The sequence below is a fragment of the Peromyscus eremicus genome, chromosome 20 (genome assembly GCF_949786415.1).
Source record: "Peromyscus eremicus chromosome 20, PerEre_H2_v1, whole genome shotgun sequence".
NCBI lineage: Eukaryota > Metazoa > Chordata > Mammalia > Rodentia > Cricetidae > Peromyscus > Peromyscus eremicus.
Genome location: NC_081436.1, coordinates 5,713,696 through 5,736,174, shown reverse-complemented (window position 1 = coordinate 5,736,174; position 22,479 = coordinate 5,713,696).

Genomic DNA, 22,479 nt, shown 5'->3' with positions numbered 1-22,479 from the left:
TGTGTGCCGATGGCGGTAAGGGCTGCTGAACTCAACACCCTGCAGACTCTGCTGCCTGCTTGAGCCCGAAGGCTAGATGGACACAGGCATCATGAGCCCAAGCTGTCCGGTCTCCTCCATGACTTCCTAGGGACTTCTGGAGCCTGCAAGCCTGGCATGAAGCCTTTAGTGAGACCTTTGCCCGGTTTGTGTAGGCAAAAGAGGATGGTGAGAGGCTGGGTCTAAGTGTAGATGGGTAACTACCATTGGGTTCTCCCTGGCTCGATAGCCAGAGACACCACAAGGCTTGGCGTAGAGTTTGTTAGCACCACGGGTCAGCAGAGAAACCCACCGTACACAAGTAACCCGAACGTAGAGATTCCTACCCAATGCCAGCCCCTTCACCCTTGCCCTCACCCCAGCTCCAGGTGTTCCTGGTGCCAACGCTGCCGCCCAGAGGTGCCAGGTGCAGGAGAACGGTCAGCTTTCAGTTTCCTGAACTGGCTGGGGTAGGTTCAGGTCTGCCTCCCACCCCACCCCGGGTGCAATTACATGGCTCACCTGCCATAGTGGTAATCAGTAAAGTAATCGGCCCAATTACTCTAACTGCTGGTTCTGGCAGGAAGGAACCCACCCACACAGCAGTGCCGAGAGACTTTCTTCCATAGCTGTTTACCTAAACTGACTGTCACTGCTGCCTGGTGCATGGGGAGAACTCTGTGCACCCTCGCTCCTGATGACTTTGCTCCCCACTCCCACTGAAGGAGAGAGATAGGACTGTGGAGAGCCGGGCAGAGAGCACGTGCGATCTCCACCGGGCTCCAGTCCAGTCTCACAAGCAATGAGTGACCCGGGTAATGGCAATACAGAAGCGAAAGATCTAGACAGTGCTCTGCAGCATCCAGAGAAGATCTGAGATCCAGGAGAATAAAGGGTCTTGAATTCAGCCACATGCCGCCTTGTGCTGAGGACAGGGGTTGGAGGAGGGGGCCGGGGGACCAGCTCAGCATTCCTGCTGCCTTGCTCCCAGGGGGAAATGTGCCACCTGTAACCAGCATGGTCCCTCCAGGCTTCCTTCTAGCAGGGCAGGCTGTGGGGTGAGCTAAAATAAAGGATGAGGTCGCCTCGAGAGAAGATGTGCCTGGTTCCTGTTTCAGGAGGCTGAGGCAGGAGGGTGTGAGTGTGAGGCCAGCCTGAGTTAGTAGTTAGTTCTAGGCAAGTCTGGTTTATTTAACAAGACCCTGTATCAAACACACACACACACACACACACACACACACACACACACACACACACACACAAAATGAAAGTGTAGCTATAATGAAAACTATTTTTAAATATATTTTAAAATATGTTTATATTAAGTATAAATAGGAGTAAATGCTGGTGTATATCAATGAATCAGGAAAGATAATAACTGAGAAACCCCAAAGCTAGTTTCTGAGATAAACTTTAAAAAGCAGCAAGGTTTGTTTAGGAAGGAAAAGAAGTGAGCGGAGGGAGACACTCAGCCGAGGAGGGTGTCTCAGGGTCACTCGTGCTGCTATGACACACCAGGACCAAAAAAGCAAGTTGGGGAGGAAGGGTTTATTTGACTTACACTTCCACGTGCTGTTCACTGAAGTCAGGGCAGGAACTCAAACCAGGCAGGAACCTGGAGGCAGGAGCTGATGCAGAGGCCGTGGAGGGGGGCTGCTTACTGGCTTGCTCAGCCTGCTTTCTTGTAGAACCCAGGACCACCAGCCCAGGGATGGCCCTACTCACCATGGGCTGGGCCCTCCTCCATTGATCACTAATTGAGAAAATGCTTTACAGCCGAATCTCATGGAGATATTTCCTCAACTGAGGCTCCTTCCTCTGAACTCTAGGTTATGTCAAGTTGACACACAAAACCAGCCAGTACAGAGGCCTACCATGTGTGTGTGTGTGGGGGGGGGAGAGCCAGGCAGCCAAGGAGGGCTGCCATCAGACACGGGCCCTTTCCTTTCTGCACCAGGACTCTGAGAGCTTCCAAGGCTGGCAGCCTGGCACACAACAGGTATTCTGTGGATTGGTCTCACAAGGCCACAACCCTTCTCGAGCAGGCAGTCCATGGCCCTAGGACCAGAGTACACAAATTGTGTATTGCTGTTACTCATATTTGTAAAGGGCTGAAGTTTAAGGACAGTTAAAAATGATAACTAGTGCTCTCTTTATAGTAATATTTTTCTTTCACCTGGGTGAGATTTGCTTGAATTAGAGACTAGAAAGTGGGGAGGGCTTTAGCTGCAGAGGGAGAGTGGTCATTTTCAGTATTGTTGTTGATTGTTTTTGTTCTTTTGGGGGCTTGTCACCCAGCTCCCAAGTAAAGCGCACACAGAGGCTTTTTTTTTTTTTTTTTTTTTTTTTGGTTTTTCGAGACAGGGTTTCTCTGTGTAGCTTTGCGCCTTTCCTGGAACTCACTTGGTAGCCCAGGCTGGCCTCGGACTCACAGAGATCCGCCTGGCTCTGCCTCCCGAGTGCTGGGATTAAAGGCGTGCGCCACCACCGCCCGGCGCTTATTCTTAATTATAAATGCCTGACCTTAGCTTGGCTTGTTTCTCGTCAGCTTTTCTTAAATTATCCCATCTATCTTTTGCCTCTGGGCTTTTCCCATTCTCTTACTTCGGTAAACATTACTCTTACTTTGTGGCTTGCTGTGTAGCTGGGTAGCTGCCCCCTGGAGTCCTCCTCCTTCTCTGGCTACTTCTCCTCCTCCCAGATTTCTCCTTCTGTTTATACTTTCTGCCTGCCAGCCCTACTTATTCTTTCTCCTGCCTCACTATTGGCCCTTCAGCTTTAATTAGACCATCAGGTTATGGTGATATCTTATTTGTGCTGAAATGTGATTTTATTTGTATGTTAATAAATAAAGTTACCTGGGGATCAGAGGTCATAGCCATTAAGCAGAAGTCTGACAGTGGGAGCACGCACCCTTAATCCGATCACATGGCAGGCAGAGTCTGTGTGTTCAAGGACACAGCCAGCATGGTGACACACACCTTTAATCCAAGTACCAGCCATAGAGACTTGGAGGTCTGTATAGACAGGCAGTGACGAGGAAGTCATGTGGTTGGGTTTAGAGCCAATGAAAAGGCAGAACAGAAAGGCAATAAAAATACAGACACACGGCCGGGCGGTGGTGGCGCACGCCTTTAATCCCAGCACTCAGGAGGCAGAGCCAGGCGGATCTCTGTGAGTTCGAGGCCAGCCTGGGCTAACAAGTGAGTTCCAGGAAAAGGCGCAAAGCTACACAGAGAAACCCTGTCTCAAAAAAAAAAAAAAAAAAAAAAATACAGACACACAGGAAGTAGGTCTCTTAGAGGAAGGACAGCAGCAGCAGTGGGTGGTAAGAAGGTGGTCTTAGCTCTTAGCTACTGCTCTCTGACCCCTGGGCTTTTAACTCTGCATTTGGCTCTGTGTTTCTTATTTAATAAGACTGTTTAGAATTACATCTACATCAGGTGTTTTAGACAGGCACTGTAACACAGCTTCACAGAGTTAAACAAATGCATTGTAAATAAAAGTAACACACCTTAAAATAATATTCTACAACACAGTATTACATACTTTAGTATGTGTGATATTTAATATGTGTAGTAAACCCATGTCCCCCAAGTGTCCCTAGGAATGTCTGATGGGGCTGGAACCTGGCTTGTGTCTCTACCAGTGACACCAGAGGTTCTCTGTCCCACACATGAGCATCACCACTCACTGTGGTTGTTGAGGACATGAAGCAGATTGCAGGTGATGGCTATGCCCAAACTTCTAAGTGGCCAATAAAGGCAGATTTGCCTCATTTTTACCTCTACCTGTGAAAATCAGAGGAGTTGTTTCACAAACATGTGGGAGTCCAGCTCCAACCTGCTCCCACCTTTTGAAGGGTTCTTGGGTGGAGGAGAGAGGAATGAGGAAATATTAGGTAGAAAGATAGACCTAGATGATGAGGAGAAAGAGACACAGGATAGCTTCGGGAGGGTCCTGGGTCAATACCCAGTCACCCAGAGCTTTATTCAACAGAGCTTTTTAAAATATGCCAAAAAGAAAGGCAAAAGACCTCCGCCTTGCAAGATTAAAGCACAAAGTTCCAACAAGTGTAGACACTTCCAAACACCTGATAACCATGCCCCTGGTCAAATCATCCTATTATGTAGCCCTGCTGGGTAAAGCAAGCCCAGATTCTCTGACTCTGAGTAAAGTCTCAGTAGAGAGCCTCTGTGGGCCCCCACACAAACACACCTGAGTAGGCTGAGAACAAGCTCCGGAGTCAGCAGAGCTTGGAAAGGTCAGTTGAGAATGGAAGTGACGAGGCATGAGGTTTCAGGACAATGGAGTCTTGGACCTCCAAAAATCCTGCCCTTTGGAGATGGGGGGGGGGGGCTCGGTAGCCAGGACTCACCTCTTCACTTTGCCATCTAAGGTGAGACTACTCCAGTTCATACAAGGGTTGTATTCCTCAAATAAGGATTTGCTGGGGGGAGGGGGTATTGACTGGTTTGAGGGCACTGGGGCATGAGGGCACTGGATGTCCTAGGACAAAAAGAGAAAGAAAACTACGCACTGCAAGGTTCCACTCTGGGCCAGCCCCCAGCCTGTGGTGAGCAAAAGGGAGAACCCATGGTTGGGAGAGGAAGGAATGTGTCCTGGTGTCCCAGCACAGCTGGGAGCCATGTGGCGTCTCTGGGCCAGGGCCAGGAGCATAGGCAGACTAGCAATCAGAGGGTGGAGGGAGAGACACAGAGCATCTGGCTTCTGCAAATAACAGCTTCCCGGAAACTGCTTCCCATGAGCATCTCTAGAAGAAACGCAAGGATGCAAGCCACTGTCACCCCATCAGCCCCACCCATCTGCCAGGTCAGCGGCACCTGCCGCAAGCCTTTGAAGGTGAAGTTCAGTGACTGCGAACAACACTCACAAACATGCATAAGACACTTTACAGTGTCAGGACTTTCAGATACGTTGTCTCCCGTGAGCCTTACGACAGCCACTGGGAAGTGTATATTTAAAACTGTTTCTGTTTTGCAGAAGAACGAAGTGTGGCTCAGAAAACATAGCCAGACATGGGACTTCTGACCCAGACCCACCATGTCCAGTCTTTGCTTCTTGTGTGGTCCGTGGATTAGCAACAACGGCCTGCCCTGGGGGCTCGTGAAAAAGACAGAGACTTAGGCCATGTGGGCTAGAATCCGTGTTTAAACAAGATCCCCGAGAAGCTGTGTTTTCTAGGCAGTTTGAAGTCTGAGAAGCAGTATTTGCTCATATCAGGCCTCTGCTCTTTAGCACCCAATGATCTGCTTGAGCGACACACCCAGGGATCCCAGCACGCTAGAGCTGGAAGGGACCTCCCAAGAGCATCTCTTCTACTCCATCATGGCACAAATGAAGCCAGACAGAACGAGGCAAATCCCCAGTCTGTCTTTCGCTCACAGAGCTTGAACCTGCCTTTTTGTTCTTTATGCTTCTACTTTCTGTGTGGGACTTGGCTCACAAGCAGATTTTCCTTGGTATTGCAATTCAGTCTGATAGTAAACATGGCCACACTTTCAGGGCACGTATTAATAGAGAACGAAACAATAATAGCTGTAACAACAGCCTTTTCCAGCCGGCCCGGCTTTCTATAGCCATGGTGAGGTCACATGGTAACCAGCCTGGGATGAGAGATGAAACCTGATAATCTGAGGACAATCACTGAGTTGGTTACAAATATATATTAGATGTAATAATATGTGGGGAGATATACTTAATAGTAAGGTATGGAGTGATATCTAAGTATCTGCAAGGATGTGAACATCATAAAAATGTGCCTATCCAGCACGAATCCAGGGCTTCGACCATTCCCAGGTTGATTTTCTAACTACAGGTGGCCAAGGAAAGTAATTCAAGCTATGACAGAGTTCTGTTCCTACACATTCTGCTTTGGGTGTCTTCATTTACAGAGTTAACCAGACACTTGCAGGATCACTGTCTTATTTATGTTTTATAGAGGAGAAATAAATGCTTGTATGTAAACATATACTTTCATGTGTACAATGTTTAACATGTGTAGTAAATTCATTTCCTTGCAGCATCCCTGGGAGTCTGATGGGACTGGAGTTGAGTTTGTGTCTTTACCAGTTACTTCCGGATGTAACTTACTGTTTCCATGAAAACTTCTCTTTCATGTGTCTTGACTCTTGTGGCTATGTCCATTTTGCTTTTGCTTTGGTTCAAACGTGTAATTCATTCATCTTCCTTGCTAATATCTTAGAATCATCACTGACTGGGGTAGATGGATGTCTACTACCTGTGGACAACTGTAGATCTGGAAGCAACCAAGGGCAATTCCTGGCTGCACAGAACTGCTCAAAACTGTTGGTCATTAGAATCTTTGTCCTTGAAGGTATGAAACCTGTTCTCTTTGCATGTTCCCACCACATTCTTCTACTTGTGCTCAAGTCTTCTTCCATGAGTGACTGCTTCTAATCTCTCACCCCCAATTCCTATCCTGACCATCTTTCATCTCAGTCAAAGCCCATCCCACTCAAGGGCTGCCTTCTCCAACCAGAATGGCTGTAAGTCAACAAAGTGTTCAAGGGTGAACTTTCTCCACCAGAAGGCACTGGATCTTTTCCTGACTGTATTAGGGTTTTCTGAAGGAACAGAAGTGATAGAATGAATGTGTGTGAGGGGTGTATGTGTGTGTGTGCACACGTGTGCTGGTTTAAATAAGAATAACCCCATAGGCTCAGAGATTTGAATGCTTAATCACCAAGGAGTGGCACTATTTGAAAGGATTAGGAGGTGTGGCCTTATTGGAGTAGGTGTGGCCTTGTTGGAGGAAGTGTGTCACTGGAGGGGGAGGGTGGCTTTGAGGTTTTAAGGGCCCAAACCAGGCCCAGTGTCCCTCTCTCTTCCCACTGCCTGTGGCTCCAGATGTAGACCTCTCAGGTACTTCTCTAGCCTCACGTCTGCCTGTGTGTGGCCTTGCTTCCTGCCATGCTGATAATGGACTAACCCTTTGAAACTTTAGGTAAGCCCCAATAAATGCTCTCTTTAAAGAGGTGCTGTGGTCATGGTGTCTCTTCAAGCAATAGAATGCTAGAACTGTGTGTATTAAAGGGGATTCACTAGATTGGCTTATACAACACCATCCAGGCAATCAATCCAACAATGGTTGTCTCACACTGGGGAGGCTGGGAATCCAGTAGTTGTTCAGTTAAGGAAGGTGGATATCTCAGCAGTCCCACCTTGGTGCTGAAGACCTAGAGGATTTCTGGAGAGGTGCTGGCCTTCAGTTTATGTTGGAGGCCCGAGGAAACTAGTTCTAATATCAGTGAAGGATGTTGCACCAACAGGACAGATGAACTTCCCTGCAAGAGTGAGGGAAAGCAGGCAAAAAGCAAAGTTTCTTTCTTCCATGTCCTTTTATCTGGGCTGCCACCAGTGCAGCAACTCTTGTTTCAGCTGATTTCAGATCCAGTCAGGCTGACAACCAAGATTAGCCATCATGCCAATCAATATCCCAATGTCTTCAGTTACAGGATGGATGGACAGTATATCATTATAGCATGTGTGTGAACATATGTGCAAACACAGATGAATGTATGGAAGTCAGGTGTGGTGGCTCATGCCTTTAATCTCAGCACTTGGGAGGCAGAGGCAGGCCAATCTCTGTGGGTTTAAGGCCAGCCTGGTCTATGGAGCAAGTTCCAGAACAGCTAGAGCTGTTACACAAAATAACCCTGTCTTGAAAAAAACAACAAACAAGAAAAAAGAGAAGCCATCTTGGTTATCCAGGGCTAAGGCTGTGGTCCCCTGCCACAAATGTCACTGGGGGATTTGGGGGTGGGGACACAAAACCTGGTGGAGCTTTTATTCTTCAGCATGGGAGACCCTAGGGAGGGTGAAAGAAGAGCCACACAACTCTCCTGATGGTGGAGGCAACAGAAGAGGGACCTGGCCTTCCTGGAGGCAGCAAGTATGAGGATGACCTCTAGAGGCCCAATCTAATTTCAGAGATTTACAAGCAAAAGAGAGCTCAGCCAGCTGTAGCTCAGGAGGAAGAAGGACAGACAGAGACCCTAGGATGGAGGGCTGCTAGGCCATGGATGCCATTTCACCAGTCCCTCTCCCTCTAAGGCTCACAAGCCTCCAGGGAACCAAAGTCACTAGACAAAATGTTTATGTCCCATGTGTGCTGATGGCCTCACCTACCAAATGTCTAGGGAGCTCTGCTGAGTGTGATTGCAATCTTTCCCACATTTGGCCCCTCTGTCCCCACCAGACTCTGACAGTTATCAGTTGTGAGCCTAGGGGTGAGATGAGCTCTCTGTCCCAGCTCCGCTGCTGACTTCCTAGGTAACTGTTGCTAAGTTACAACTCACCTGTGCATCCATTTCCTCGTTTAGGGAACTTTGGTTATAGGGTGGTTCTGGGGCTAATAGAGACTAAGTCACAGGAGAGGAGGTACCCAACTTTGTGTCTGGGGGCAATTGGGTCAGTGATGGGATCATGTCCAGAGCCCCAACACTGAACACTTGAGGACAGGGACAAGTGTCACTCATCTTTGTACCTTAGCACATCACCCTGTTGTGGGGCATCCAACAAGCCTGCGCTGAAATGAACCACCTTTAATAGAAGGCCATGGAGAAGAAGGCGTCTGGCAGGCTTCCTCTGTGACCTTACAAGGACAGGGACCTTAGCCCCAGCCCCAGGAACAAGCTCCCTGCTCAGAGCTTGCTTGTATTAGTTCCTTTTGCTGTGACCAAATACCTGTAAGAAATGGTTGAGGGAAGGAAGCATTTCTTTTGCCCCACAGTTTGAAGAAAGAGTCCAGTGTGGAGGGGAAGGGAGGAGTGGAAAGCAGCTGGTCCCCAGTGTCTTTGTCTAGTCAGGAAGCAGAGAGAGAGAGAGAGAGAGAGAGAGAGAGAGAGAGAGAGAGAGAGAGAGAGAGAGAGAGAGAGAGCAGGAGTAAGAGAGCGCAATGAATGATAATATTCAGCTGGCTTTCTCCTTTTTATCCATTCGAGGACCTCAGCCCGTGGGATGGTACCACTCACAGGCAGGGTGGGTCTTCCCCCTCGGTTAAATCCCTCTGGAAGCATCCTCACAGACACACGCAGAGGTGTGTCTCCCAGATGATTTTAAATCCAGTCAAACTGACCATGAAGATGAACCGTCACATTTCTCTTCCCTCACTCCTCACAGGCTGGACACATCCTGAGAGTGCCACATTTAAGCTGGAGTGGAGAGCCACGGGAGGAGGGACCTCAGGATAGAGGACAGCTTGGAGCTGCACAGGAGGGTCCAGTGAGGTAGAGATGTATTCTTGGGGTGGATGAACTTAAATAGCCCTGTGGGCCTTTGGTGTGGTTCCTGGGAACAGAATCCAGCACAGAGTCTGGGGAAAGATGGCCGAGAACAAACAGAAGCATCGAGAGCACTCTCCCTCCTCAGGAGACAGCACTGAATGCCCAGGGCAACAGGGCCAGGGCTGGTGCAGGCCTCGGAGGGGGATAGCTTGCTGCATGCTGCTGGAGACAGCCCTGGAGATAGCAGGAACGTGGTGACATAAAGGAGAACAGAGTCAGCCCTCTCCTTTGCATGCCCTGCTCACCTTGGACCTGGACTAGTCTCAGCCTTTGGTCCTGCCCCTCCCCAGACTGGGTGGAGGGGAAGCACCAGGAGGGTGTGAGGAGGTGGAAGCTGCCTTTGCTCTGGAAATAGAAAACCGACGCTGTAACTGAGTAACTTCTGGAGAGGAGGGCAGGGCACTGGCGGGATTTGCAGTAAGGAAAACAATCTGTCCCGCTTGGGTAGAGAGGTAGATCGGATGTAGGGGGGCGGGGGGGGGGGGGCTGATCTGCAGGGCAGAGCAGGGCGCTTCACAGTCTCACCCTTCTACTACACAGCAGCAAGGATTCCCAGTAGTCACATGGCGAGCTAGCGCTCAGAACCACAGTCCTGGGTATGGAGCAGGGAGCTGGATCCTGGGGCTGTGGCTGGGGCTGAGGTCCCTGTCCTTGTAAGGTCACAGAGGAAGCCTGCCAGATGCCTTCTTCTCCATGGCCTTCTATTAAAGGCGGTTCATTTCAGCGCAGGCTTGTTGGATGCCCTACAACAGGGTGATGGGCCAAGGTACAAAGATGAGTGACACTTGTCCCCTGGAAAACCATCACCGACCCCAGGCCAGCAAGATCTACTTCTTTTGCCTTATGGCTAGTGCTTACTCCAGACTGCAACCAAACCCACAGCATACAGACAGGCAGGTGACAGAGCGGGGGCCGGGCAGATCCACAGGAAACTTCCCAACTCCTTAAGCCCACTTCCCTTCCCACCATGACCACACCCTCCAGACAGTCTCCCTCACTTCCAGCCTGCCGGGCAGGCCCTGGCCTCTCTAACTTCTCTCTCCTGGGGTTTGAAGGCTTGAAGCACACCTACCCCAACCCCCCCCCCCACACACACACACACTGCAGGGCATCACATACATCACAGGGTCCTTCACCCCGAAAACTGTCAGTTTTCCTTCAGAATTTTTTAAAATGTGTCTTATTCTTTTTTTTTTTTTTTTTTTTTTTTTTTTTTTTTTTTTTGGTTTTTCGAGACAGGGTTTCTCTGTGTAGCTTTGCGCCTTTCCTGGAACTCACTTGGTAGCCCAGGCTGGCCTCGAACTCACAGAGATCCGCCTGGCTCTGCCTCCCGAGTGCTGGGATTAAAGGCGTGCGCCACCACCGCCCGGCAATGTGTCTTATTCTATGTACTGTTATTGCATGACACAGCCCGCATGTGAAGGTCAGAGGACAACTTGCAGGAAGTGATTCTCTGCCTCTACCGCAGAGGTTCCAGGAATCAAGCTCTGCTCGTCACGTCAGCCTTGGCTGTAAGCACTTTTAACCAGCGAGCTCTCACTGGCCTGAGTTCAGTTTTCTCACAAAACTGAAGATTTTGATCCATCAAAGGAATATTACTGACTGTGTGTGTGGTGTGGAGGTGTGGATAGGAACTGAACCTAAGTTCTTATTCTTGGCGAGGGCTCTCTACCACGTAGCCGTATTCTTCTTAACTTTGTATTTCAAGACAATGTCTCACTAAGTTACCCAGGATAGCCTTGAACTGGCTCTCCAGCTCCGGCTGGCCTCGAACCCTGTGGTGCTCTTGCTTCGGCCTCCTGAGTAGCTGTACAGATGCAGGGAACAGAGGCGCTCTACTCTCCAGCAAGTCTCTCCAGGTCATGCCAGGAGGGAGAGGCGCCCTGCTCCGGGCTCAGCCCCAGCTGCCCTTATCCAAACTCTTCTCAGCGGGGCTGTGAGGGAAAGACGGTACCAGGCCGAGGGAGGGGCCCTAGCCTCCCCTTCCCGAGCAGGGAAGGAAGGTGAGAGCCACTGACCCACGAAGTTTCCGTGAAAGCGGACCGTGAAGGCACAAACAGGTGAGAGGCAGAGGGAGTGAGCGCCCTCACCAAGCAGCTTCCTAGTCATAAACTGAATCCTGTGGTAAACAGAAGCCAGAGCTGCCCAGAGGGAGGGGAAGGGCTGGGACCCTATTGTCCCCAGGTGTTAGAGGGAGAGGTGGCAGCCCTGGTGACAAGGGGTCAACCCAGGGCAAGAGGAGCCCGCTCGCTCGCTTGCTGGCCTAGGAAGGACAGCCAGGACTGTGCCATAACCATCCCTGCACCCAGGGCCTCGGGCACAGGTGCAGTTGCCGTTGGTGGCTGAACTGTAGGAGTGTGGATCTGGGGTCACGCTGGTCCAAGGAAGCGCGGAGTTCCTACACCAGCTGCTGACTCAGCCTCCCCCCTCCCCTCCGCTCCTCCCTCCCAAGCTGATGGGGACAAAAGATGCCGAGAAAGTTTCCAGTTATAAAAACCGGAGAGGGACAATCAAGAACAAAGATCAAGGCTTCAGATTTTCCATGACATTGGCACAGGGGCGGGGGCACCATGCCTACCTGGCACGGTCCCCATCCCCAGTGCCTTCTGGGAAGCAGGAAACTGTCATCTGCGCATGGCAATGCCTGCCTCCCCTGGGACGGCCTAGGAGAAGGGGTGCGCCCTGGACTTCTGAGCATATCTTCCTATTTCAGGGTCACTCAGTCCCAATTCCTTCTGTCTCTTTGAAGTCAGGCTCAGGGGTCCACCCAAAGGACCCCAGACAGGCATCAGGGTGCAGAGGTTAAGGGTCAAGAGGGGAGAAGGTAGAAAACTGAAGTCCCAGGACAGGTGAAGGAGGTGTGGACTTTGGGTAGGTGGAGTTGCAAGGGTATTAAGAAAGGCAGAGCTGGACTCTGTAAGAGGTCAAAGGGCAGCTAGAACATGGCTGCTTCTGGGGTGGGGTCGACACTCTGAAGCTGATCTCCTGGTCCTCTCTCAGCCCCCTTGCCTGCCACTCAGCTACTGGGAATCTAGGGCACCTCCACACAGGGAGGCGTACCCTTCCCGCCAAAAGCACAGAATGGCACATCCATTCATGGCACTCTTCTGCTATGGAGAGTGAGACAAACCCCGTTGTCAACAAGGTCTAAGCAATAGAAGAGCAAACTGAGCCAGGTGTGGTGGCGCACGCCTTTAATTCCAGCACTCGGGAGGCAGAGGCAGGGGAATCTCTGTGTGTACAAAGCCAGCTTGGTCTGCAGAATAAGTTCCAGGACAGCTAGGGCTACACAGAGAAACCCTGCCTCAAAAACAAAAACAAAACAAAAAAACCAACCAAACAAAAACAAAACAAAAAACCAATAACCCTAATTCTACTGCATTTGGTTGTCTGTGCCCAAGCAAGGCAAATAGGTCTAAATAGCAGAGGAAGAAGTGGAGAAAGATGAACAGTAAAGTCTTGTAGCTGAGATGCGGATTCAAATTAGAAGAGACTGTCATACTTGGGTCTTATCAGAAGCCTGTGGCTTTATAATTTAAGAGAGAGAGGAGTGAGGGGGATAGAGACGGCCCAGCATCAAGTCTACAGACAGGGCACACAGCAAGCACCCCTAACCTGTCATGGAGGGTGCACCATGCGAATCTGGCAAACCCTGGGAATGCCTGGCTCGGTGCACACCCACAGTCCTGGTGCTCAGTGCATACCCACAATCCTGAGTGCTCAGGGCATACCCACAGTCCAAGAGTGCTCAATCCTGAGTGCTCAGTGCCTACCCACAGTCCTGGTGCTCAGTGAGTACCCACAGTCCTGAGCGCTCAGTGAGTACCCACAGTCCTGAGCGCTCAGTGAGTACCCACAGTCCTGGTGCTCAGTGAGTACCCACAGTCCTGGTGCTCAGTGAGTACCCACAGTCTTGGTGCTCAGTGCCTACCCACAGTCCTGAGCACTCAGTGAGTACCCACAGTCCTGGTGCTCAGTGAGTACCCACAGTCCTGAGTGCTCAGGGCATACCCACAGTCCAGAGTGCTCAATCCTGAGTGCTCAGTGCCTACCCACAGTCCTGAGTGCTCAGTGCCTACCCACAGTCCTGGTGCTCAGTGAGTACCCACAGTCCTGAGCGCTCAGTGAATACCCACAGTCCTGGTGCTCAGTGAGTACCCACAGTCCTGAGTGCTCAGTGAGTACCCACAGTCCTGGTGCTCAGTGAGTACCCACAGTCCTGAGTGCTCAGTGAGTACCCACAGTCCTGGTGCTCAGTGCCTACCCACAGTCCTGGTGCTCAGTGCCTACCCACAGTCCTGGTGCTCAGTGAGTACCCACAGTCCTGAGTGCTCAGTGAGTACCCACAGTCCTGAGTGCTCAGTGAGTACCCACAGTCCTGAGTGCTCAGTGAGTACCCACAGTCCTGGTGCTCAGTGAGTACCCACAGTCCTGGTGCTCAGTGCCTACCCACAGTCCTGAGTGCTCAGTGCCTACCCACAGTCCTGAGTGCTCAGTGAGTACCCACAGTCCTGAGTGCTCAGTGAGTACCCACAGTCCTGAGCGCTCAGTGCCTACCCACAGTCCTGAGCGCTCAGTGCCTACCCACAGTCCTGGTGCTCAGTGAGTACCCACAGTCCTGGTGCTCAGTGAGTACCCACAGTCCTGGTGCTCAGTGAGTACCCACAGTCCTGGTGCTCAGTGAGTACCCACAGTCCTGGTGCTCAGTGAGTACCCACAGTCCTGGTGCTCAGTGAGTACCCACAGTCCTGGTGCTCAGTGAGTACCCACAGTCCTGGTGCTCAGTGAGTACCCACAGTCCTGGTGCTCAGTGTGTACCCACAGTCCTGAGTGCTCAGTGAGTACCCACAGTCCTGGTGCTCAGTGAGTACCCACAGTCCTGAGTGCTCAGTGAGTACCCACAGTCCTGGTGCTCAGTGTGTACCCACAGTCCTGAGTGCTCAGTGTGTACCCACAGTCCTGAGTGCTCAGTGAGTACCCACAGTCCTGAGTGCTCAGTGAGTACCCACAGTCCTGAGTGCTCAGTGAGTACCCACAGTCCTGAGTGCTCAGTGAGTACCCACAGTCCTGGTGCTCAGTGAGTACCCACAGTCCTGGTGCTCAGTGAGTACCCACAGTCCTGGTGCTCAGTGAGTACCCACAGTCCTGAGTGCTCAGTGCCTACCCACAGTCCTGGTGCTCAGTGCCTACCCACAGTCCTGGTGCTCAGTGCCTACCCACAGTCCTGGTGCTCAGTGCCTACCCACAGTCCTGGTGCTCAGTGAGTACCCACAGTCCTGGTGCTCAGTGAGTACCCACAGTCCTGAGTGCTCAGTGAGTACCCACAGTCCTGAGTGCTCAGTGAGTACCCACAGTCCTGAGTGCTCAGTGAGTACCCACAGTCCTGGTGCTCAGTGAGTACCCACAGTCCTGAGTGCTCAGTGAGTACCCACAGTCCTGGTGCTCAGTGCCTACCCACAGTCCTGAGTGCTCAGTGAGTACCCACAGTCCTGAGCGCTCAGTGCCTACCCACAGTCCTGAGCGCTCAGTGCCTACCCACAGTCCTGGTGCTCAGTGTGTACCCACAGTCCTGGTGCTCAGTGAGTACCCACAGTCCTGGTGCTCAGTGAGTACCCACAGTCCTGGTGCTCAGTGAGTACCCACAGTCCTGGTGCTCAGTGAGTACCCACAGTCCTGGTGCTCAGTGAGTACCCACAGTCCTGGTGCTCAGTGAGTACCCACAGTCCTGGTGCTCAGTGAGTACCCACAGTCCTGGTGCTCAGTGAGTACCCACAGTCCTGAGTGCTCAGTGAGTACCCACAGTCCTGAGTGCTCAGTGAGTACCCACAGTCCTGGTGCTCAGTGTGTACCCACAGTCCTGAGTGCTCAGTGAGTACCCACAGTCCTGAGTGCTCAGTGAGTACCCACAGTCCTGAGTGCTCAGTGAGTACCCACAGTCCTGAGTGCTCAGTGAGTACCCACAGTCCTGGTGCTCAGTGAGTACCCACAGTCCTGGTGCTCAGTGAGTACCCACAGTCCTGGTGCTCAGTGAGTACCCACAGTCCTGGTGCTCAGTGAGTACCCACAGTGCTGGACATTCTCAGCTGTGCCAGCCCAGACCCAAAGCCCTTTCAGGTACCAATCCCTGATCAATCCCAGCTTCCCTTGCTTCCTAGCCTCCATCCTCTCTTCCCCAAGCCTCCACCTTTTCTTACTGGGTGCTCACAAAGCAGAAGAGGTGACAGTTTCGGGTGGGGTCAGGGTACCCAGAGTCAGGGCCAGCCCTGGAGTTAACTATAAACTCTCGTTTGACAGACACGGCACCCTAGGACACCGTCAATGGTAACTATGCCCTGTTCCTGCCACTTACTTGGTCATTGGCCTTGGCTGGTTATTATAACCTAAGCCTCAGCTTCCTCATCTCTAAGATGGGAATAATAAAGCCATTGTGAAACTCCAAGATGATAATATCTAAGAAACTCTACGCGTTTTGGAAGATAAACAAGGAAATTAGAGTCTCAAGTCAGAGTGGGGGAGGGATATGTGGGATGAGATCAGAGAAGACGAGGACTTCCGGTATGAGGTCGTGGTCGATCTTAACCTGGGTGGTAGAACATAGATCTTTCATTTGTCATGCTTTATTAAACTGTACATATATGCTTAGTACACACATGTTCCGCTTCACAGTGAAAGAAGAAAACATACCTTCTTTGCAAACCTCACATGTGAAGTATAAGCGCAAAAGAGTATCAGGCAGCGTACAGTCCCATGTTCGTTCCCTCTGGGAATGAACCTCTAGCTTCCCAGAGTGGAGAGCAGCAGGGCTGTGGCCCGAACGAGCTGAGTGGCAAAGGCCGGCTCAGTAAAGCTGTTTCCGGTTCAAAGGCTGTTGTTTTCCTTGCTGGGCCTTGCCTAGAAAGGCAGTGGGCTCTAAGGGGTTTAGACCGCTTGGGAGAAGGACTAAGAAAGGCTGTCGATCCACTCCAATTAGTGTCACTAACCTTCCCCAGGGCTTGTCCCCAGGGCAGACTGCTGAGCCCGTTCCACCCTGACTGCCTGGCTCAGGTTGTTCCGCTGCCCACTGCCCGACCTAGACACCCTTCTTGCCACACCTGCCCACCACCCGACTCTCCGAGAGCCCCCCTCTGTCCTCCGGGTCAGCACCTCTTGCACTGGATCCCCTCTTACTTGCCAGGGGTCCTCAGACAAAGATCCCCAGCTCTCCCAGTTCCCTTCTAGGCCCAGCCTCTCCATACTAGGTTCCCCTAAACTGTGAAGAACCCACCATTCTCAAGGCTTCTAAAGCTAGGTCTGTATAAGGGCTACATCCACTTTCTCCACCCTGGCCAACAGGCTTTCCCCAGCCAAGTGGAGGCAGCGCCTAGGAGACCCAAAATGTGGAGGGCAGGCCCTCCTGCCACTCTGGCCCGAGACCCCATGCTGGGCCCCCCACGCTGGCACCAAGGAGCCCTCAGGGCTGAGCCCACCCTGCCATCAGAGGCCACAGGAATGTCCGTGTGGGCCAGCCAGGGCCTCCCCCATGGCTGACTCCCCTTCTGTCTCTCTCTGACTCGGCTTCTGTTTGACTCTGTGATTTGGTCTCTCTCCCATCCTGGGTTTTCTGTGGCGCTCTGTGTCCACAGTCCATCCCAGCCCTCAAAGGGCAGCGGGCCTACCCTCCTGCTGTGGGAGGGCCAGGGCTTCTGATCCAGGCCTTTGGCCTGTGCCGCTGCCAACTCAGGACGTCTGCCCCTGAGAAGCAACCAAGGAGAAGATTTCCTCAGACAGCCCCAAAGTCCGGCGCTGCAGTGGAGAGCAAGGCAGAGCGGGAAGAGGAAGCGGATAAACCTGGGGGCAGAATAGGAAGCAGGGGAGGCGAAGGGGAAGTTTTACATCATTAGGTGCCTGAAGAGCCACTGGGCCGGGTGGGGCTTGTCTGAGGCCTTACAGCTTGAGAGTGGAGAAGGAAGTTGAGTTCTGGAGAAAGACAGGGTCTTGGGTAAAATACCTGTGGTCTGAGGCCTAGATTCTGATCATCAGAAGTTCTCCCCAATGTCCAACCTCAAGCTTGTCTACCTTTTCTTGTGTGTTAATTCCTCACATACTCAAAATGCAAGTACCTTGTTTCACAAGCAACCCCACAAAGTGCTTGTAGGGGGCCCAGAGTCTTTCTCCCCGCCTGGGAAGCTACCGGTGTCCCCTCCACAACCACCAGAGACCAAGATGTGGGCAGATCCAGCTCAAGCCATGCAGACAATCTTCCTTTCACACGCTCGTTTATGATTCTCTTCCCACCTCTCCATCCCTTCCCCAGCAGCTGCTTAAAATATTTCTCAAACAGAAAAATCTAACCACAGCTGGAGACCAACCCTAAAGTTAGTCTGGAACGTGGGAGCTGCCAAGGAAAGTCGCCTGGGCTTTGGCTGGCTGTGGGAGGAAGGGCCTCTGCCTTGGAGGCAGGCCTCCTGCAGGGCTGTGCAGGTGGTGCCCAGGCCCGAGGGAGTACAAAGGCTCCATCTCCAATTCCACAAATAGCCAGCAGAGATGCTGTGCACCAGGCCCCATACCAGACTGCAGAGGACTCGAGCTGGCTTCATAAAAGAGTGATGGGCGTCACAAGGTTAGGATTTAGACTCTTCGGTGGCAACATGCATTAGGGAGTGTTCGCAGCCCAGGAGAACTTGGCCTCAGCATTTCTAAATATAATGGTTCATTTTAACCCCTCGTGTGGCAGAGACAGGCAAATCCTTGGCACTCACTGGCCAGCCAATCCAGCCAATCAGTGAGCTACAGGTTCCATGAAGTCTCTGTCTCTAGAAATAAACTGGAGAAGGATAAAGACACCAACAACAGCATGGACTGACCTCTGTCATTCACAAACACACCCACCCCTGTGCATGGAGACCAACACAATGAAAGAACAAGACCTTGTCTATGGCTGGCTGGATCCTCAGACCGACTGGCATCGAGGACCAACCACATTTGAAACAAAGCTCTAGTTATTATTCCCTGAACAAACCATATAACCATGCCTTACACTGCCCTACAACATATCACACACAGTCTGGAGATGGTTTCAGGTACACGGGATATGCGTGGGCTCTATGCAATGACCATACATACCACTTTACATAGAGGACACAAGCGTCCTCGGGCTTCACTGACTACAGCCCTGACCCCAATCCCTGAGCTGGCTGAGATTTCAGAGTGAGACGGTCCCTGGGGGAGGGTCAGCATCTTTCCCCAGGTCTTTGTGGAGAAAACAACAGCTGTGTCTGGCAACACCACAAGCCTTTTGAGCCTCTGCGTACAGGCAGATGTAGAGAGATGAAGAAGGGACGGGGCCCAAAGGGCGTCTTCTGATGGATGGCATCCGGCCCTGGAAGTCCTCACAACAGCCCAGGGCCCACAAGGGATTCTGGTCCGAGGAAGATGCTCAGGCAAGTGGAGCTCAGCCTTGGCCGTACAGCCCCTGGGGTTGGCGCACACACACACAGACACACACACACACACACACACAGACACACACACACCCATGTCCTGGCTTTTTTTCACCTCCTAAAGGCTCAACTTGTCTTGTTTGGGATGGTGGGGCCAACCTGCCAGCAGGTTGGCCACACAGCTCCAAACCTCAGGACTCAGGAGAGAGAGTGCCGTGGGCCGGGGACGTAGAGTCTCCCCCACCCCTCACCTTCCTCTTCTGTCCCCCGTGACCTTTCTTGGGGCCTCTAGTCCCTCTGGACAGATACCCTTTGAGATCTGAAACCTCCAGAAGCTCTGGATGGGCATTGCCCTTTTCCATACCTGAGAGCTAGTCACAAATGCCCTGCCAGATGGATGCCCAAGTCTAACCCCAAAATTGTGGCAGGAATGTCAGGACACTAGCCTGGCTGGCTTCATGGGTGCCTTAGATGCAAGCTGCTAAGGACCTGTTGGTAGAGAATCAACAGAGTGAGAATATTTTTATTTCATGTCTACCGAATGACAGACATTGCTCTAAAAGCTTCTACAGATTAATTTCTTTTATGGTTTCACCAGTCCTCCCCAAGAGGATATGACGGTGTGGAAAGGGTTAAGTGAGGGTCCTGCAGCTGGTGACTCCCTGGGCTAGCACTCACATCTAGGCCTCCAGGCTCTGGAGCCTGCCCTTTTAATGCTGGCAGAGAGCTGTCTGTTGCCTTTTGAGTGAAGTGCCTGCAGGGCAAGGATGTGTCCTGTTCCTCACTGTGTCCCGGGGCCTAACCTAAGGCTGGGCACAGGTGGTGCTCAGGATGAGAGCCAGGCCTCCCAGGCCCCTGGCAGACAGAGTTGGCCTTGACTATCTCAGGGTACAAGGTGTACGTGGTAGAGGTGGAGTTACAGAATTGCCGGAGTCCAGGACTCTGTGCAAGTAACCTCCCCGTGGCTCATGACATCATGGGTAAAGGAATTCGAGCCCTTTCCGAGCTCTGGATTGACTAGACCCCAGCGGTAGCCTCTGGCTGCAAGAATCTACCTGTTTCAAGGTGGCCTGTTTCAAGCGGGGGCACCAAAATCCCTTCCTGCCTCACTGTGCCAGACAGACCAGGCCAGCCTGTGATCTGCAGCCGCAGGCAAGTCTGTGTTGTGTGGGTTTCCTCTCTCTGACTACCCTGCTTCCTGAATCCTTCTGTGGAGGGGTCCACTGCCAATTCTCTTGAGGATTTTGTGGGAGAAGCGAGTCTTAGTCTCAAGGTGCCATCTACTAGCCTCCTGCGCCCCCTGGTGGAAGGAACGAGGAATGAAGCGTCCTCTGCACTGCAATCTTGAGTCTAACCTTCCGGGACTCCCCTTGGCCCTCTGTCCCATCTCTTCTCACTTGGATCCAGCTACCCTTGATTCAATTCCTGTTCAGTGGCTTCCGGCAACACATGTGATGGGGATACTGTGTGTAAGGGTGACACTGCCCATGTTCCAGGATTCATTCTCACTCTCTCTCTCCCCCACTGACTTACTCATTCCTACTCTTTGCTAGGCTCTTCAGGAGGTTCCAGGGGCATCATCCCTGGCCTCAGGGAGTTCCAGGACACACAACCTGGCTGACTGACAGGATGACACATGAGTCCCAGAATCCCTAGAGGGCCAGGGTCCAACACAGACTGACCAGATGTCACACAACAGCAACCCTGACTGAGCAGTGGCTGGTGTGAGCACAGGAGCAGTGTGTGTTTCTATCTGTGAAAGGATGGTAATGGGCACTGGTGGCAGTGCTGGTTCCTGGGGGAAAGTCACGAGCCATGGCCACGACTACCAGAGTTACAGAGAGCTTTATTAGAAGGAAGGAGGGGATAGGAGGGAGGAGAGCCAGGCCTGAAGAGAGAGAGAGATGGCGGGAGCAGAGCAGAGCAGGGAACAGGAGAGAGAGAGAGAGAGAGAGAGAGAGAGAGAGAGAGAGAGAGAGAGAGAGAGAGAGAGAGAGAGATCGATCCATGTCCAGCTTTTTTTTAGGCCGCAGATTGTGTGACCACGCCACATGTATGTAGTCACCAGTGCTCCCAATGACATAAGACATTAGACCCCAAGCTGCGCATGTGCAGGAGTGAGGGCAGGCTCCTAACATTCCAGACTTTTTGCTTATTGTAAAAAAGTGAGTGAATAGGAATAGGGGTGTTGTTTCTCCTGAAAAAAACTGCTTCCAGCTGACTTGGTGGGCATCAGTTGACTCTTGTGGGGGTTAGGGAAGGTGGCCTTCCATGGTAGACAGGCGTCCTGGGATGGTGGGCTATCTTCTGCCCTGGAGCCGTCCATCCCTCTTGGCTTGGCACTCTGGCCGCTTTTGTGTCTGACAGGATGCTGGTGAGACAGAAAAAGCCTGAAGTAGATCCGACCTGTCCAGATGGATTTAAGCTGGTTTCTGGAGCTTGGGAAAAATTTTGAACATGTTAAGAAGCAACCATGAGAAAATTAGTGACCATTGTGGTATTTAGTACTCTGCTTAATTTTTTTTTACCTGAGATAAGCTTTATTAGAGGTAGTTTATTTAAGGCACCTGTTTCCTTTATTAGTTTAGCATTCAGAAGACACAGGTGATCAATTGCTGAGAGCATTCAACAGTGATAGACTGTTACATTAGAGTCTGTTTTTATAGAGCCCAGACACTTTTGGGTCTGGGAATGTAAATACTTTTTGATTATTACTGTTTCTTACTTGATGATCCCTGGACTCTAGTTCTGTGGTGGTCCGAAGGAAGCAGCCATTAGCTGATCAGTTAATTAGAAGAGGGAACTGGGAAGAGAAAATCTTGTGGTGTATGAGAACTTATTTCTTTGGAATTAGGGACAGGGCAGAGATCAGGGCCCTGTCTGTGTGCATGAGGAGGAGAAGTACTTCTGACAGGTCTGGAGTGAGGCACATGGAGGGAGCAATGAAATGAAAGCTCCTACCTTAGCTGGAAAATCTTTTCCCATTAAGTAACCCTGAAAGTACAATTAAATCTGGTGAGGTGGGTAAGGCTGTCTTCCCTACCCCAACAATAGGGAAATAAGGAGAGGTGAGATCCCAAAACTGAGTAAATGGCTCTGGTGTCCAGAAGGAAAGAAAAGGATTGCTTCCATGCTACATTCTGGGTTCCCTGTGAGCGAGCCTGTGGCCAAGCCTAGGTCTGCTAGAGGTCTTTGTCCCCATGCCACTCAGGGCCTGGGTGCAGTCAGCTGACCAGTTGTCTCTCTAGGTGGCACTTTTAACAAGCTCAATTGATGGCCTGGCAGGGCAAGCACTAGTCCGTGTGACCTTTTTTTGGGACCCAGCGGCTTTTGGGAGCCAGTTGGACAGCGTGTGCCAGCAATTCTGTTCTCGGTCTTTTTCATCACTCACCTGGTACACCTTAAATGCCACAGCTGAAACTTCCACCTGTGGGGTCAGGAGCCTTGCTCTCCAGATGCTTAAGTTTTAGCCCTAATGTCAGGGAGCTCTGGGAGACAAGAGATGGATTTTACTCCGTGTCTTGAAATTTTTTGATGTCTGCTGGCTTGGGGACAGCTTTAGGAAGACCTGCCAGGAGGCAGGCTACAAACTGCTCTCTGGCTAAAGAGCCATCCTGATTACTGTAAACTTATTTGCATGGATCCTAGCCTGTTTCCAGACCCACCCGTCTGTGCTTCTCAGGGCAGCTTGAGAATGAGTGGGAGGAGTTAAG